The sequence below is a fragment of the Hipposideros armiger genome, unplaced genomic scaffold, assembly GCF_001890085.2.
Source record: "Hipposideros armiger isolate ML-2016 unplaced genomic scaffold, ASM189008v1 scaffold_41, whole genome shotgun sequence".
Taxonomy (NCBI): Eukaryota; Metazoa; Chordata; class Mammalia; order Chiroptera; family Hipposideridae; genus Hipposideros; species Hipposideros armiger.
The window spans coordinates 1253485-1272847 of NW_017731391.1; positions in this window are offsets into that span (position 1 = coordinate 1253485).

Sequence of the window (19363 nt, forward strand, 5' to 3'; positions counted from 1 at the left end):
CCTTTCAGTTATTTTTTTACATATAATTAAGAACTCAAATGAAATGACCCATGCTTGGCCTGGAGAAGAATTACTAAAATCATATCTAAGAGAGGTTGACTATAGTACCCATTTTATAGAGTTCCCATCCAAATCTCAGTCAATACCCTGGTGAGATTCCCAAGGAATGATCTCAATTTTATCAGCTGCTTTGTTTTTAAATGACTTCTTATCACCCCACGAATGCAGTATCTATAGGAGAGGTAGCTGTGACAAATCACAATAAGAGACAGAAAATCAATAGTGACACTAGATCCACTTTGCCTTCCTTCCCTCCTCCCAATATGTGGCTTCATTACTTCATTGGGAACATAATTAATTACAAGAAAAAGATTCCAAAATCTGCAGCTGCTTCTGCTACTAAGTTAATGAAAACTTTGAAAAGTGAAATGATCGTTTGGATATGTTGTTTTGAATGTTATTGTGCTCTTGAGAATTCTATGGAAGAAATTATGAGTAAAGTTTTAGAGTATGAAATTATGGGGTGTTTTCCTGAGTAAAAGTGATGAGTTAGTGAAAATAATATCCAGTAAGTAATTGCAATATTCAGTATTTCAAGCAAAACTTCATAAAACAAATTCCATTATTGAAGGTTACCAATAGTCTCTTAGAACATATTTTTTTACAGCATTATTGAAATATAATCGACATAGAAAGAACTGCACACATTTAAAATGTACAATTTGATGCGTTTTGACAAACGTATACATCCTTGACATCATCACCACAATCAAGAGATTGAGTTTAATGATTTACCCAAAAATCTCTCCAGTGTACCTTTGTAATCTCTCTATCCTGTCTTTCCCAGCCCCACCCTGCCTTCCCAGGAAACCACTGATCTGCTTTCTGTCACTGTAAATTAGTTTGCACTTTCTAGAATTTTATAGAAATTCATAAAAATGGAATCATCTGTATACTTTTCTTTGTCTGGCTTCTTTTATTCAGCATATTTATATTTAGATGCATCAATGTTGCCAAATATAACAATAGGTGGCTTCTATTTTTTTTTTAATTGATTTTCCTAAATAGTCAATAGTGAATATATGTATTTTTTTCCCCTGTAATTTAGGCATATGTGCATGACATATGCATTCATATACCCTCCCATTGAAATCCAGAGAATTAAAAAGTCAGCTGGCATTTGAGTCTGAATTAGAAAGAAAGGCAGTTCCATTCTGTATTTAATAAGCCTGCATTCACCTTATGTATTTTTCCTGGTTCATATCCTAGTCAGAGTAATTGAAGGACTTAGAAAAAAATGATAATTTTATTATCTTTACATAATAATTACTAATTTTCCTGGGAATGGTTCATTTTTGGCTATAACTCCAAATCTAAAAATGATAGAGTAGGTATCAACTATATTTTGTCCATTTAGGGGGAAAATACCCCGGAAAGTATAATCATGTGCCTTAAACGTTATTTTATTGTAATGTAAAATGACTTTTTTTCTTTAATTGGGGAACAGTGTGTTTTTCCAGGCCCCATCAGTTCCAAGTCAAGTAGTTATTTTCAATCTAGTTGTGGAGAGTGCATCTCAGTGGCCCATGTGGGGATTGAACCAGCAACGTTGGTGTTGTGAGCACTGTGCTCTAACCAACTAAGCTAACTGGCCACCCCTAAAAAGTACATCTTAATTGCTTATATCCATGACCCAGATCAAGGTGTGTGAAATTATAAAAATTATGACAATTACAAACCAATATTCCACAGTTTCTGTTATTGATACTAATTTTCACATTAACTTATCAGCTGTCTAAAATAACTTACAAAACTATATTTACAATATCATCTCAACTTTGAAAGGATAAAAGCTGGAAAAAAAATTTGTATATATGTGTATTCGCCTAAGAAAAACTCTAAATGTTAAAGTAATTGTTTCTGGATGATAGAATTTAAAACGATTTTTTCCCCATTTATTATGCTTGCTTGTTTTTCCCCAAGTTTTCTCCATTAGACATGTGTCATTCTTGCCAACAGAATAAAACAATGTTAGAAATTTTTTAATTCTCCAAGGAAAATATCCAGGTTTTAACCTGAAAGGTATAAGTTTAGATAGCATATTATGACAACCCAGTACAATGTATTTCACAACATTGAGTGATACATTACAGTAACATTGATAGGCTTCATAAGAAAGTAAGCAACACAGGAGACCTCAGGAGTTTTCTACCTTGGCTGTGTACTAGAAAAACCCTGGAGTTTTAACAAAATTGAATGCTGTGTCCCAACCCCAGAGATTCTGACTTATTTGGTCGAAGGTGCAGCCTGGCTATTGGGGTGGTAAAAAGTTCTCTAGTTGATGCTAAGTGTGCAGCCAACGTTGAGAACCACAGCCTAGGGACTTGAGGTTGAACTGACTTTCCAGTTGCTTCCTGGCTTCCTGATGGGAATTAACAGTCAGCTAAGCAAGGATATAAGAGAAAAGCAATTTCCTTTCAGCACAGTTTTTAAATGATATGAGGGGAAGGGAATTCTATGTTCTGGAATCATCATCATTACATATATTCAATCTGGTCCTTCCAAGGAAATCAATCCACCTGGAAGGGGCCCAACATAAAACCTCATGGCATAATGAATTTTATTTTGCAGTAGGAATATCTTATAGTGAGGCTGGAGTTTTAAAAATCATGCCAGTGAAGGTGGTTATTTTAGTATATAGTCACAGATAAATATAAAATTATCTATATGCAATTATGTATTACTTACCATATGCATGAGAAGAAAACGAGTAGGTTGTGAAATACTGAATATTTGCTCTTAAGTGTAGAATTTAATCACTACAGAAAATATTTGGTCAGCCAAAACCCACATGCCTCAGTCATGAAAATAATCAGTATGAACTGATAAACATCTTAACTAGGAATAAATGGAAGAAAAACAGATAAGTTGATCTAACATTGCTTTTGCATTCCTTTGAACTGACTTGCTAAAGTCTTTCAAATGTAAAAATAATTCCATAAGAATGTCAGTTAGCTGATTTTTCACAAAGGTGCAAAAGCAATTCAATGGAGGGAAGATAGCCTTTTTAAACAAATAGTGCGGGAACAATGAAACATCCCTAGGCGGTGACCTAAATCTCACACCTTATAAGAACCTTAACTCAAAATGGATCATTCACGTAAGTGTAAAATATAAAGCTATAAAACTTTTAGAAAAAAAACATAGGAGAAAATCTTAGGGACCTAGGCCTAGGTCTCAAGTTCCATAAGAGGAAAAACTGATAAATTGTGCTTGAAAATGTTTGCTCTGCATAAGACCCAGTTAAGAGAATGAAAAGATAAGCCACAGATTGAGAGAAAATATTTGCAAATCACATATCCAGTAAAGGACAAGTATCTAGATACGTAAGGAATTCTCAAAACTCAACAGTAGAAAACAAACAATCCAATTAGATAATGGGCAAAAGTCTTGAAGAGACATTTCACCAAAGAGGATATACAGATGGCAAACAAATACATAAAAGTGTGTGTGATTTGGGAGAAGCAAATTAAAGCCACAATGAAGTATCACTACATAACTACCAACATAAAATACAAGTGTGGCACCACCAAATGCCCGTGAGGATGTAGAAAAGCTGCATAACTCAACCATTGTTGGTGAGAATGTAAAATGGTACAGCCCCTCTGTAAAACCCTATGGCAGCTTTTTTTTTTTTTTAAGATCTTATTGGGGAATTGGGGGAGGAGAACAGTGCTGGGGAATCGGGGAAGGGGAACAGACAAGTTGCTGTCCTTTTGTTCTTCAGTCTAGTTGTGGAGGATGTCGCTTCACTGGCCCATGTTAGTATCATTGCGCTCTTCCTGGCTGAGGCAGTAGCTCGCCGGCCATTGGATGGCCGCTCACGGCAGCTCACGGCAGCTCACCGCGGCTCACAAAAGCGCACACCAACTGCCGGCCACTCATGGCAGCCCCGCTGCAGCTCCATTGCAGCCTACGCTGTCGCCGGTGACTCATGGCAGCCCAGCTCCAGGTGAAGCTGTTGTTCACCATCTTAGATATAGAGGGAACAGCATCACTGGCCCTCATGTGGGATCCAAACCAGGGCCTTGCTGCTCAGAGCTGGCGTCCCAAGCCAACTCTTAACCAACACTCCACTCAGCTGGCCTGGCAGCTTCTTAAAAATCGAAACATGCCACTACCAAATGACTGAGCAATTACACTATTGAACCTTTCCAGACTCCTGTTCACACAAAAACCTGTACACAAGTGCTTATAGCAGCTTCATTTGCAATAGCCCCAAAGGGGAAACAACCCAGACGTCCTTCAACATGTTGAGGGGTTATAAACAAACTACGGCACGCGTATGTCTATCCCATTAAATACTACCCAACAATAAAAGAGAAACAAACTACTGATCCATGCAACAACCTGGATGAACCTCCAGAGAATTGTGCTGAAAGAAAAGCACCAATCCAAACAGTTGATATGCTGTATGATTCCATTTATATAGCATTCTGGAAATGACAAAATTCTAAAAATTTGTCATTAAGCATAGAGACGAGAATAGTGGTAGCCAAGGGTTAAGGAAGCGTGGGGGAGTGGTGGGAATGTCTGTAACACCTGCAACCAGAGGATGCTTGTGGGGAGGGAACATTCTGTGCCTCCACTGTATCAATGTCAGTGTCCTGACTGATGTGTATCCTATAGTTTTGCAAGATGTTACCATGAAGAGAACTGGGTGAAGGGCATAAGGGCTTTCTCTGTATTATTTGTTACAACAGCATGTCGGTCTACAAGAAACAGAAAGGTTTAATTTTTTTTTTTAAAGAACAATACATATTTATTCTCAGATAGGCTAAAATAAATATCCAAGACACCAGTTTTATTCAATCTCCAGTCTCCTCAACTTTCTAGAGCCCTTTAAAATGAAAATGAAGCCAAATTCAATGTCAACACAGTGTTAATAGGTTGGTATTTTGTTTTGCTTCTAAGCTGGGTTAACTATCAGACTTGGTAAACTGCAGAAACAATAGGTTTCCTGCCTCTGCTGTGTAAATACACTCTTTTAACTCTTGGCTTCATCTGCCAATGAAGCAGTGGACCCACCTGTAATCATCCTGGCCAATATCCTCTCCAAAGTCTCCTGCTTGTAAAGGACCTCAAAGGAACCAGATCAAAACAAGAAAGGAAGCCAGGGGACAGTCACAATGAGATCAGCAAAGAGGAACATCTTACACTCAAAAATCGTTTCTGCAACGGTCCTCCCCTTTTCTGCTTCTCTGATCACCAATGCTTAGCATGTCTTTCATTAACAAAACACATATTGGAATCTAGCAATATCATATCAGATACATAAAGAAAGATTAAAAATATCAGATAAAGAAAAACCGAAAGAGGTGCTTTGGTTTGGTGATTTAAAAATGCTAATTTTCTAGGGTAACTTTAACTTGAAATTAATTGAGCATGGTTTATATTTTCTGGATTTTAAAAATGGCCTAATTTAATAACTACTATATTGGCCTATATTTAATAACCACTGTTATATATTTTCTTGTTTATAAACATTTGCAACATTCAAGGCAATGTAGCAAGACATTCGTTAAGATTAACAGATTAATAAATTTCTAATCGTATTTTTTAAAAGCTCTAATGATTAAGCTCTTGGCAGCACACACTGGCCACCAATATTAGAAGCTGGTTTTTGAGCAGACAGGAGAGCTACACTTACCCCCAAAATGTCCACATGAGAGTAGTTTTTATTTCCCACATTTCATTGTATTCATGTAAAATGGTTTCTGGACACTTTGGAGATATGCAGAGAAAAATTCCATTTTAGCCTCTCTTCAATATAATGTATGTCTAACTTTGGTGGCAGAGAGAAGAGGTAAGAGGGTGTTTAGAGATCTGAGTAGACTAAGGTTTCTTTGATATCCTTGCGATGGACTTGGTCTAAACAAACTAGAAATTGAGTTGAGGAATGATTGTATTTATTATTGAGTAATTCCCTCCTTACTGACACTATTTTTTTTCTCAGCACAAGTTGCAAAAGCTATTTCCCTTAAATGCATTATCATTCCAAAACACAAAACCATAGAGATAATTAAATGTTAGTCTCTTCCCTCCCACCCAAGCCACAGTTAAGATTCAGAAAAGCGGAGCTGGTAGAAAGGATTGGCCTTGGCCTTCACTTGAGATTCTTTTTCCTAAAGCTGCAAAGTTCCAGTTTGCCTTCTGTTACTGCTTCTTTATTTATTTTGTTCTGGTTCATACCTTTATTGTGGAAATTGCTGTTCTGATGTGAAGTCCCTTATCTGTCCCCATCCTGCCCCACCCACACACTTCCGGCCTCTACTCTTGTATTCCCCCCCTGCATTCCTCTACCAGCCTGGGAATCTCAAGATAAGGGCGGGAGTTTACCGTGGGGGAAACTCACCTACAGCTTCCTTATTCTTCCTGGAGCCTCTACATGCTGAGTCAAGTGCCCTGAAATCCATAGACTATTGGAGATGGGAGCACAGTGAAGATTCTCTTGAGGGTGGTGGTCAGGGGGTTGTTAGAGAGGAGGTGGATCTAACCTGGGGCAAGGCTCAAGGACAAAGAAATTACTCTCTTGATAAGCCCCATACATTTCAGACTGGAACATTTATTTTTTATTTTTCTGTTTTCCTTTGGACTATGAAATAGGAAAAAATAAATTTTGGGGTTTTTTTTAATAGGAAAATTTTAAATATGATTTATTTTGCCAGCCATTGTGGGGTCAAAAAATGATGTGTTGACCACTTGTGGGTGAGAATTTTGTCTGTGGAGCAATAGTTGACAATTAAGAGGTGAGATCGATGAAAATTACAGACTTAGCCACTTGGAGAACTTATTTTCTACAGGAAGTCTTGGTGGAAACAATTGGAATTACAACCTATTTAATCTGTCCTTAAAACCAAGAAAATGAAGAGAACTACTTATTTTCAAAATAATCATTAAAGCACCTTTATTTTAGATTCTCCCTTCCAGTTGCACTCTAGGCCTATTACAGTTTCCCTCTAACACATGAATTCTGGGTCTGAGATTCTCTAGGAATTTCCCATGAGCAACCATTCTGAGTGGCCACAAAGGTCCATCTCCGAGGGCTGAGCCGAACAGGCCGGTTCTCAGAGGACTCTCTCTCTAAGTGCAAGAAGAAAACAGGGAAACTCTTATTTATATGTATGTAATCTCATCCTATCCAAATTACTCACCTGAGTGTATTATATGAATACCTCATATATGAGTGCTATAGGAATGCAAGCATAGTATTTATAAATAAATATAAATATGTATATTGGATCCAAATGCTCAATTTAAAAAACTGATGGAATATGCCTTCAGGAAGCCTGGACACCACTTTGCTAAAAGCAGAGAAAACCAGACTTCCTCAGTCAAGTCCATAGAAAATGACTTGTACTTTCTAACCAGAAATTCACAATTGGTATTAGTGTCTGGCTGTTCATTCGTTCACGCACCACACAGTTCGTCAGGGAAAGGATCACATTTTATATATTTTTGTTTCCCCAGGACCTAGCATAGTCTTTGAAAGTATAAGAGAATTCTTAATGGTGGGTGAACTGGATTCTGAGAGGGAGTGGAGAGGAATGGAGAGGAGATGTTCTTAAGTTAATTTACCTGGATTTGAGTCTTGGTCAGCCACTTGGTAGCTGTGTGGCTTCAGGCAAGTTACTTGACCTTTCTGTGCTTTGGTTTGTTCAACTGTATGGTGAGAATATTAATACCTTCCTCATAAGGTAGTGAGGGGCAATTAGAAGGATACATTTAAAGGGCTGAGAACAGTGCCTCGTACGTAGGAAATATTTCCAAAGCAGGATAGCATTTCTTCTTCTTCAAGGCAGTGGTCTCCAGTCTTTTTGATTATATACTCCATCACAAAACAAAACAAAAAAGCATTTAGCTTCAATATATGTATACATTATTTATTTATCTATTCTTCTTCATTCTTTCTATTGATCTACACTTTTGAGCATCAGCACTACAAAACAAAATGCTATGTATTATTTCACCAGGATTGGACTGTGTGCCTGATAGAATATAGTAGAATATAGTATTACTTCTGAGATTACGTTATAAAAAGACCTTGACTTCCTTCTTGGATATACACTCTCTCACTCTCTTGTTTGCTCTCTCTCTCAGTTTCTCTCATCTCTGACTCTGAGGAAAACAAGCTGCCATCTTGTGAGCAGCCCAATGGAGAGGCCCTGAAGCCTTCTGCCAATAGCCAGCTGAGGACCGAGGCCTACCAACGACCATGAGGGCGAGCTGGGAAGTGGGTTCTTCAACTCCAGATGAGCCTGGAAAGGGCTACAACCCTGGCCAAGAGCTTGAATGCAACTTCAGAAGAGACCCTGAGCCAGAACCACTCAGCTAAGCCATTTCCGGGTCTTGATCCTCAGAAACCGGGTGCAAAACAACAACAAAAAAAAGTTTGTTGTTTTTAAGGTGTTTAAAAATGCTATGTTTTTGTTTAAAGGATAAATAAACGACATTGGAATTTGCAACTCCATGGATTTTCAGATGTTTACAAAAGAAGAAGGTGGTAGATTCTTATGATTTTTAGCAGATGCATATTCCCAGTGGTCATAGGCCTATCTGAGTTAAGGCCTCTGTGTTTCTGCGTCACAGTTTGGCGTTCGCCACCCTCTGTAAAGCCGCTGTACCATTTAAATTCCAAACAAGATCTGGATGGAGCTCTCAGACGCAGATGTAAGACTAGGAAATGAGCTCATTAAATGGCAGGCAGAGCCACAGAACAATTTACAACAAGGATGTTGCTGCAGAGAGGACCTGTGCAGTGACCACAGAGGTGGGATCAGCTGTGATAACCTCCCGGGAATTAAAAACTCAAGAGGTGCCCAATGCACAGCCATTGAAATAGGACTGTAGGTAAAATGGCCTTGTTCTTTTATACTCGGGGGCTATTTGAGAGACTGCAGAATTTTATAAGATGATGCTAAAACGATATCTATTTTCAGGCCTAATAGTGGAGTGCAAATATATGTAAATTTAAACACCAGATTTTAATGTGGAGTAGTCTTAGGGTGTGGAAGAGTCTTGGGGAGGCACAGAAGACATTTGGAACAGCAACCAGGAGGGTGAACAGCTCACTGCAGAAGGAGTGATGTCACGAAGGAGGCCAAGCAGGTGTCGACAGTTTGTTCCATACAAATAGAACTGCAAAGCACTATAAATGCAGGAACTAAAATTAATATTTGTAAAGGACCCAATCAGTTGCCTGAAAGATGGTACGAGGTCTTTCAGATCTACATGGAAACTTGCAACATGCTAAGAATTTGGGGAGCCAAACATTTAAACCTCAAGGGTCCATCTCTTCATTGAAAGGAGTGCTTTTACATCATCTCCAGCTTTTATATGTGAGGTTTCAATCGTATTCAGCACTAATTTAGCAAAGACAATGACTCTAGGATTATGACCTTTCTTGGTACTGTGATCTTTAAGAATACGTGGGGTCCCTTTTTAAATTCTCATAGCAAAATTAAATGGTGGATCTTTTATGTTAAACTGTTGGTTTAATTTGTAAACGTTGGACCTAGTATTTTTGTCTTGCATTTCACTATTGTGTCCTCCACAAGTAGAGAGCTGTGATGAAGAGGCTATTGTACCCATTGTCCACTGTGTACTGCAAGTAGATTGCCCTGGTCACCCACCCACCACAGGCATAGAAGGCTTGTGCTTCTGTGTGTGTGTCTAGGTAGCATCTCCTCAGGTGGAGACTATTAATACACTGGAAAATAATCACTTTGGCTTTCCAAATTTTTCTGGCCTAAAACAGAGCATCTTCTGCCCTTCCTCGCCATCAAGATCTCATGAATTCTCCAACTCATCCACTCAGGCAAACTTTTCATCCTTACTCCAGCATCCCAGCAGATGGGGATGATGGGGGATACTATTTGAACACTGGCCTGATGCCACTCTATGAGCTCCATGGATGGTACCCCTCCCCTTTTCCCTCGCATATCTTACTTCTTTTCAGACAAATGTGTAAATCTGTTTTAAAGTAAAACATAGACAACAGCTAAGCTTTACTCAATGCCCTTAGAGGCTGCCTTTCTTTTACAATCATTTCTTGGAAGAATAGTCTACACAGCACGTTGGTCTTCACCTTATGCTCTGTCATTCCTCAACTCTGCCCTCTGACATCTGCACCCACCACTCCGGCAAGCTGCTGCCTGCTGTCCTGGTCACCACCATGCCTCAGCCTCTGTCTTTGTTCCCATCCTGCAATATGACGCTGTGGACCACTGCCCTTGGAAAATCTCTTCTTTGCAGCTACCCAGCTTTAACCTGTCCTCAGGCCACTGCCCTTTGGTCTCTGGCTGATGTTGTTCTCTCCCTCAAAGCAACTGCTCCTCGAGGCCCTGTCCCAGGCCCTCTTCTGTTCTTTTCTTACCTCATCTCCTTCCTTTCTTAAAAACTTATTTAATTTTATTGGAGAATAGTGTGTTTTTCCAGGACTCATCAGCTCCACGTCAAGTAGTTGTTTCAGTCTAGTTGTGGAGGGTGCATCTCAGTGGCCCATGTGGGGTTTGAACTAGCAACCTTGGTGTTATGAGCACTGTGCTCTAACCAGCTGAGCTAAGTGACCGCCCCTCCAGCTCCTTCTGAGTGAGCTCAGCCCATCCACAACGTTAGTAGCTACTTACTTGCCAAGCATGTCCAAATGCGTCCCTTAGCCCAGTCTCTTTCTGTGACCCAGAACAGACTATCCAACTGCTCGTTTTATACATCAACTACTTCAAAATGAACTCACCGCCTTTTCCTAACAACTTCCTCCCTGTCTTGTACTTCATATCGTGCTAGTTCATCAAACCAGAAAGCTTCGAGTCATGCAAAATTCCGCCATGTTCCTCATCGCCTCAGCTAGTAGCCAAACTTGATTAATTCTGTCTCCTGAAAGTTTTTGGTACTTGCTCCCCTCCATCCATTTTCACTGCTGCAGCCCTTTTTATTTAGGCCTTACTACTCTTCCCTGTTGTACTGTCCTATTTTACATCTTCAGCACAGACACAGTTTGACATGTGTATGTTTGTGCAAGTTAACTTTCATCTACATGTTAGGAGTGGTTAGACGACATTTCAAAGACCTTGATCATAATACTATTCAGCCTTAAAAAGGAATGAAATTCTGATATATGCTAAAACACGAATGAACCTTGAAAACATTATGCTAATTTTTATGAGGTTAGAAATAAGCCAGACACAAAAGAACACGTATTGTATAATTCTACTTATCTGACATTTCTAGAGAAGTCAACTTCATAGAGACAGAGAGTAGAATGGTGGTTGCCAGGGGCTAGGGGGCAAGGGGAATGGGGAGTTGTTTTTTAATAGCACACAGTTTTAGTTTGGGATGATAAAAAAGTTCTGAAAAGGGATAGTGTTGAGCGTTGCACAACACGGTGAAATACTAAATGCCACTGAATAGTTAAAAATGGTTACAATGGTCAATTGTAACTTTACCACAATTTTAAAAAGTGAAAAACAAAAAAGACCCTCATCAGAAGTCAACCCCAAGAAAGCACTTCAAATATGTCACTTAGCCTGCACTAGAGGATTTGTTGATTAGAATAAAGGATGTTAAAGATCACTTTACACTGGTAACTGGGGTGAGAGGAACAAGTGGATGCTAACAAGAGTTACTCAGGCACTTCCTCTTGTATAAGTGGGTTAAAAACCAGGCGAAACCCTTAGCCTTACACCTTGGGAACACCCCCTGAGGTCCAGAAACCCTAGCGATCTGTTGGGGCACCTCTCTTCTTGCCCTTCATATTCCGTGAGGACGGCTGCCATCCCGCTCTCGGAACAATGTCACATTTGGCATGGGAAAGGACTCTATCCTCCGAGGTGTCTCTGCCCCTCCTGGGCAGAGAACTAGGACTTCATGGCGCTCACACAGCACGTTGTGTGGCTGTTTTTCTGCCCACTTGCTCCTATACATTTGTGCCCGTTGTAGAAGATGCTTTCACGTAACATACAACCTGAAGGGACACGTCAAAGAAGAGCTACAGCTCTGGGTGCTTCTAATCCTGGGAGGCCGCTAAATTTCTGCAAGAATCTTCCTAAAATACAAATCAGATCATGGCAGTTTCTCACTCAGAGTTCTTCCGTGGACCATTCCCTGCGCCCCCAACCCTCTACTTGCAGAGGGAAACCCCAGCTCCTCGTCTCCCACACAGGCCTTTTCGGATCTGCTCCTTCCTTGGTTCCCTGCCCTTGCCCACCCTCACTCTCCACCCCATCAAGGCAAACTTGAACTTGCTCTCCTCTTTCTAGCTTCCTGCTCTGCACACGCCTTTTATTCTGCCCCCAGAGCACTTCCTCCTGCCGGCTACACCGGGGCTGTGGCTTCAGGGAACACAGCTCTTCAGAGGCGCCAAGTCCTGCCCTGGAATGACAGCATCTGCGCCTGGAATTCAACCTTTTTTTCATGACACTTTCAGCAGCAATGAGATCACCCAGTTTTGCATCCAGGGAAAGGTGGAGTAGACACAACAGAGGGAAACAGACAACTGCTCCAACCTAAGCCTCTTCTTAGGAGTTTGGGTAAAACTGGAAACGTGAGTGAGCCACGCTTTTGGTTTTGAATTTAATAACAGCAGAGAGATCCAGAACAGAACCTTGAAGGAGGAGTCAATATTAATATTGTTACAGGACTAGAGTTCCTAGCTGATTTCCAGTGAGAAACCAAGGGACTTTTTCCTACAAAGCTGCACAGGAGAACAAGAGGCGCCTTATCTGATGAACATCCCCCGGCTGTGCTGAGTCCAGCCATCCTCAGCTGATCTCCCGGAAACACTACCTGTGGCGGGCAAGCTCATGTGCCAATGTCTCAGGGAGGCGCCGAGGAAACGCGCCGGCTGGAACCTAATCAGATTGCAGGGCCAGCAGGGCTCTTTGGGAAAGGAGGGTGGAGTACGCATCAGACAGGGGCAAAGCTCATTGAGAAAGAGGGCAGAATGCAGGGAAGGAGCAAAAAATAAACCTGAACTCAGGCTCCATTGCCTGTAAGTGTCACCCACCGGAAAGCAACTTCAAACAGAAGGCAACCACCTCATCTGCCAAGCCTGCAGGCTCTTAGGACCGAACCCCCGCTGTGGAGCTATTCTTAGTCATGGCTTTTCCCAGCCCCATCTGGAGTCGAAGTTAAAAGACTTCTACCTATAATAAAGGGCTATCCCTCCCCCCCTTTTATTTCTTGAATTTTTTACCTTTTGCCCTGCAGCCTGTATTAGTGCGTGTTCTGGACATAATAAAAGATGGCTCATTCGTGCAGGCAATAAAGCTTGTGTTGAACTTGCAAAGCATTGCAGTTAAGAAGAGTAGCAGAAAAAAAAAAGGCTAGTGGAAGGTAAATAGAGATCAAAACGGGCTTTCTTTGTTTAAAAAAAGTCTTAACTCCTTTTCTTACCGATTATCCAAGTTAGTTATGAGGATTTTTTTTTAAGCCTCTCGAATTCAAACCGAGTAAAGCTTTATTTCTTTCAAATGTGTAAAATAACGGGGACTCACACCTACCAACATGTACAAGGCCTCAGTTTGTGGTTTCAATGACTACAAATGCTCCCTTTAAGTCAGTGTAATTTCTAAATCCAACAGGCATGTTTATCCTTAGCTGAATTAACTCCGGCACCAGCAGCCTTGTCTGTGCTCTCATTTGTGGAAAGGATTCTGTCCTCATCGGTGACACTGGCTGGGTTGGGTTATAAAGGCAGCAGTGTGAATTTGTGAGATTTCCCGGGATGTCTCACAAAGACGAGCTGGAGAACAAAAAGGAGAATTGCAGATGTGGGAAAGGGGCACCTGAGTCTTGGGGGTTGGCAAGTGTGTACAATGAGTGTAGACTTTGTGGAGGGAGAGATACAGAGGTGTCACATTATGGCCAAGAACACAACTTTGCTGCCAGACAGACCCAGCTCTACCTCTACAGGAGGAATTGCGAAATGTCTCCACATCTTCCTGCTCTGCTTTCTTCTGTGTGAAGCGGGGATAGAAAACACAATTGACACAACACTGTTAAAAAGATTCCATGAGATAAAAGGTATAAGGCATTAAGCTTAGGAAATAAAACATTGGCTATTGCTATTGTTCCAATACCAGCTCCAGCACTTACCAACTCTGGAAGGTGGGGCAAGGATTCTGGAACCTGATTCCTCCTTAGTGAAATAGGGCTGTTAACATCTACTTCATAGAATTACTGTGAGAATGAAAGAACAGAATGGTGTATGTGCAGGGTGACTGACACACAGCATGTGGTCAATCAGGCTTAGTGCCCCTTCCTTTCCCTAGCCCCTGGGTAGACTTAACATTGGGTGAAAATCTGCCTACCAATTATTTGTATTTACCTTACGTAGGTAGCCATTGTATTTGTTGAACAAATACAAATTCATGGAAGGATTGGCCATAATTTAAAACATCACATCATCTTTTCTCATTCCCTTATAATGTGTTTTGGAGATATTTATGAGGTTAGAACATCATTTATTCATTCATTCCTCAAAGTATAACGGCCTGATCCCAGGCCTGTATTAAACACTTGGAAATACAGAGAAAAGCAGCAGCTTCTGCCCTCTGGGAGTTTGCAATATGTGGGGAAACTGCAATATGAGCAGAGGATTATGGTACAGAGAGGTGGAAACGGGCTGGGATCTGCCTTTCTAAAGAAAGGCCTTTCACATAGGCCAGGTGGGTGAGGGAAGGTGGGCCTGAGCAGGTTACAGGCTGAATCTAGAAAGGTAATGGATGAAGGGTGAGGCGTTGGCTAGCCACATGGACATTAGGGATGTGGATGAAAAGGGTGCTATAATAAATCATAAATTCCTAACTGGGCAGGTCATTGTAGGTAGCCCCGCCTTAGGCCTATAACTTCTTTAGTGAAAGCCTTTTAAGCCAGCACTCTCCATTGTTCTCTGCATGTAGGTAAACACACCTTTGAAATAAACGATCCACCCTCAAGAGAGCACATCATCTTAACTATTCAGCCTCGCTTTCTCCCACCTCCATGTACTGTTCCTTACTTCCCCTCCTTAATTTCCAGTGCACAAAAGAAACTGCAAAACTGTTATTCTCTGAAGCGTTTGAAATCTTGCTTGCTGGCTATTGCCGTCAGTTTTGACTCAGATAAACACTTATAAGAATTCTCTACACCTGTGGACGTTTTTCACGTTGACGGGGAGAATAAGAAGATGAAAGCCACCCACAGAGGGAAGAGCATGTGCAAAGGCACCAGGACGCGAAAGAGAGCTCGGTGAGTCTGGAGAGCTTTGCACGGTTCAGCAGGACTGGACACGCAGTGTGTGTTCTGCGGATGTGTGGGGCAGAGGGCTGAACACGGTGTTCTGGGGGTGCCCCTACAGGCAAACTAGGGTCAGGTCATACCAGATCTGATAAGGCACTGGGACACTTTCACATGGCCTTCAGGGAGTCATTGAGGGTTTTTTGGGTTTTTTTTTTTCATCTGTAAGATTTATTAATTCATACATTCCATTAATTAAATTTAGAAACAAATAGGATTTTCACTATGTTTTTTTAATATTATTATTTATTTATTTTTAAAAGATTTTTATTGGGGAATTGGGGGGATGGGAACAGTGCTGGGGAATTGGGGGAAGGGGAACAGACAAGTTGTTATCCTTTTGTTCTTCAGTCTAGTTGTGGAGGATGTTGCTTCACTGGCCCAAGTTGGCACCATCATCGCACTCTTCCCGGGCGAGGCAGATCAGTCGCCGGCTTCTGGATGGCCGCTCACTGCGGCTGCTGGCCGCTCACGCTGGCTGCTGGCTACATACGGTAGCCCATGGCAACCCACTGCCACAGGGGCTGCAGCCTACAACGCCGCCGGCGACTCACGGGCAGCCCAGCTCCAGGTTGAGCTCCAGGTTCAGCATCTTAGCTGTGGAGGGCAGTGTCACTGGCCCTCATATGTGGGATCCGAACTGGGGCCCTCTGTCATCCCAAGCCAGTTCTTAACCATCGTGCCACTCGGCTGGCCCTTAATATAATTTTTTTAAATGATTATATCCAAAGTTTTGGGGGTGTGTAGTGCTATGAATTTCAACACATGTACAGTTTTGGTAACTACCACCACAATCAGGATACAGGCCAGGTTTATCACACCTCCCCCAAATCCCTTCTGCTACCCCTTTGTAGCCATACCCTTCCCCTATCCCAACCATCACAACTACTGATCTATCCTCTATCCCTATAGTTTGTCTTTTGGTGAATGTCATATAAACAGGATTGCATAATATGTAAACTTTTGAGACTGGCTTTTTTTTATCAAAGCAATGCCTTTGCGATTCCTGCAACTTGTTGTATATATCAGTACTTTCTCCTGTTGATTACTTGGTAGTATTCCACTGTACAGACATACCACAGTTTATCCATCCCCCATAGAAGGACATTTCACTCAAGGTTTTTTTTTTTTTTTAGCTGTCAGAAGAAGAGATGGGAAGAGAGATGGACTCAGGAGTGGGAGGCCACTCTGACATCTATTTCATAAAACTAAGACAGTAGCCATGAGGCTAGAATAAAAAGGGTCAGGTAGAGAGATTTCCATGAGGGAGAATGGACAGGACACGAATAACTAATTGGATCCAAGCTGGAGGGAGAAAGAAAAGTCTAGGCTGAAGCTCAGGTTTCTGGTTTGGAAGATAAATGAGATTACCGAATAGAGAATTCAGGGAGAGGAGCATGGGACAAATCAAATCAGAAACGCAGATTTGGCGTCGCTATGAAAGCCCTTCGTGGAAGGATGAAAATATGCAGAGCCTCTGGCCCAGAGCAGAAGCTCGACAAAGGACAGGTCATTGGGAACCTAGCGGGTCTTAGGCACTGAGCTAGTGCTATGGGCACAAAAGTAAAAAAGACACAGTCACAGGCCCTGAAGCGTCAGATCTGTGTGCAGCTTGTTTGAATACAACTATGAGAAGTGCTAAGCTGGAGGTGTGTACTGTATGTCTCCAAAGTACACAGGACGGACACTTAGCTGAACCTGAGCTATCAAAGACGGCTTCCAGTGGAGGAAGTGGCTTAAGACTTGATGCAAAATCTTTCCTTTGAGGAAAAATGCTGTCCTTCAGATGGAACCACTTACAATGCAAATATTAGCTGGAAGAAACAACAGCTTAACTCCCTGGCATCAGTAGCCGGCTAGTCTGCATTAGATAACCACCTTATCTAATGCTGTGAATACTGGAAAAGTTTGAGTGGTGGATGGGATGAAAACCCACTATCTGGGAGCAGGGGTTGCTGAGTCATCTAATTTGGGAAAGCTGACTAAGCAACTAGAATCACCCAAAGGCATTTTAAAAATTCAGATAACTGAGCCTTACCACAGACTAAAATCTGGACCCTCTGGGCATGAGGCATTAAAAAAACAAAACAAACCAGCAGCAAAACCTGGAGATACTGAGAGTTACCTACCTCGATCTTTGCCACAGACATTGTCTAAATCCTCACCTTCACGATTCTGGCCATTGGTCATGAGGGAAATAGAGCACGTGAATGATTCAGTCCAGCTTATTCTTATTCTTGAAAAACCAACTCCAAGACAGGTCCCTCTGATAGGGGTTACTTGTCCTTATTTATAGCCAAATCTCACTGCACTCAATATAAAAACATAAACAAACTTAAATGCATGCCTTTTATAAAACAGCAATGATAGCTATACTTGGTTGAGCTCTCACTATGTCTTGATTTTGCATGTACATAAACATTTCTCATTTTTCTAACAACTCGGGAAGGTAATTGTGAAATAGGCCCATTGTTACTTGTTCAAGGTTGTGCATCTCCCAGTGGCTGAGCCGTCAGATTCCAAATTTCATTCTTTCCATTATATGAAATAAATGACCTTGAAAGATCTGTAATGAGGACAAGAATAACCAGACAGAAAAATGCCAAGGGAACCAGTAAGAAAATATGACAATTAAGTGCGTAATAAATCAGGTAGGGGACATAATGAAAAATAAACAAACGAAGGAAGAGCGAATGAATAGAATTTAGGGCAAGCATCTATTAATTAGCAAAAGAGACAGAAAAGTCTGAGGGGATCATTTGTGAAAAACAATGAAATAGGCCCAGTATTTCCTGACTCATGCCTTACGTGTGTGCTAGGCTGGTGTTTATAGTTATTTCTGAACACTCTACCTACGCTACTTCCCGAGTTTCTTGACCTCAGGAAAAGAGGTCTAAAGAGACTGCTTCTGTCGTCTCCAGCTGTCCCTGTTGTCCATCAAATGCAGTCTTTGTTTCTCTTGCAGCCTCTCTGCCTCCAAATGCAGCTTCAACCCTGTCTCGAACTGTCTTAGAGGCTGAGGACTGACAGCTGAATCCAAGTCCAGAGACACAGACCTTGACCTTAATAGCACATTGACCTACACAATACATCAATTAATACACATAGGAAGAAAGGGAAGAAAGAGAAGCACAAAAGAGGGCAAAGCATCATCAAAGGAGGAGTAAAGAGACTGAGAGCTGAGCAGGCTGACCAAAGAAATCTGCATTAATGATAACACGGCCAAGAGATGGCTTTAAAACAGGTTGCAAAGGGTCACGATATAGCAAGATCACAGACACCCCCCACCATTAGAGCCAAAACAAAGGAGTTAAATATAGTCTGGAATTTAGGTTAGATATAAAGAAAAACTTTCAGGGAGTAAGGTGTGTTTCATAAAGGAAAAGATTATAGACAAAGCTATATAAGTCACTGTCCTGTATAACATTGAGGCATAATTATTACTCTCGAGCTCCAAAATATATGCATGGCATACACTTATAATTCTAGTAATTATTATCAAGAACTATATGCATGGCAGTATACCGGGTACTTTAAATATATTAATTACTTAATTTCATCTTTATAGGAACTCCCAAGGTGAATATTATTACCCATATTTTACAGACAAATAAACTGAGGCTCAATGATATTAAGGGATTTTCTGGGGACACATGTAGTGAGTGGCATGGCTGGATTTAGACAGAGTTATCTTTGACCCTGAAATTGATGCTCTTGCCACCATGTCAGCTGGAACCTTGGTCTTGAATTGATTCAGATGAGGGGATGACCAAATCAATTTAGTTGGGCCCCAACCCTGCCTTATCTTAGGGACAAGGTAGAGAAATGAGAAGAGAGGAACTGAGAGTGACCTCACATGGGACAAGTCTCCTGGCATTGCCATCAGCACAAAGCCAAAGAAACCTTTCTCTACCTCCTTCAGGGTAAATCCTTTTAGATTTGAATAAGTGATGTCAGCATTCCATTGTATGCTTTACAAGCACTGTTCTGGGTATTATTTCTGCATCTGCTTCCATACTCTGAGAGA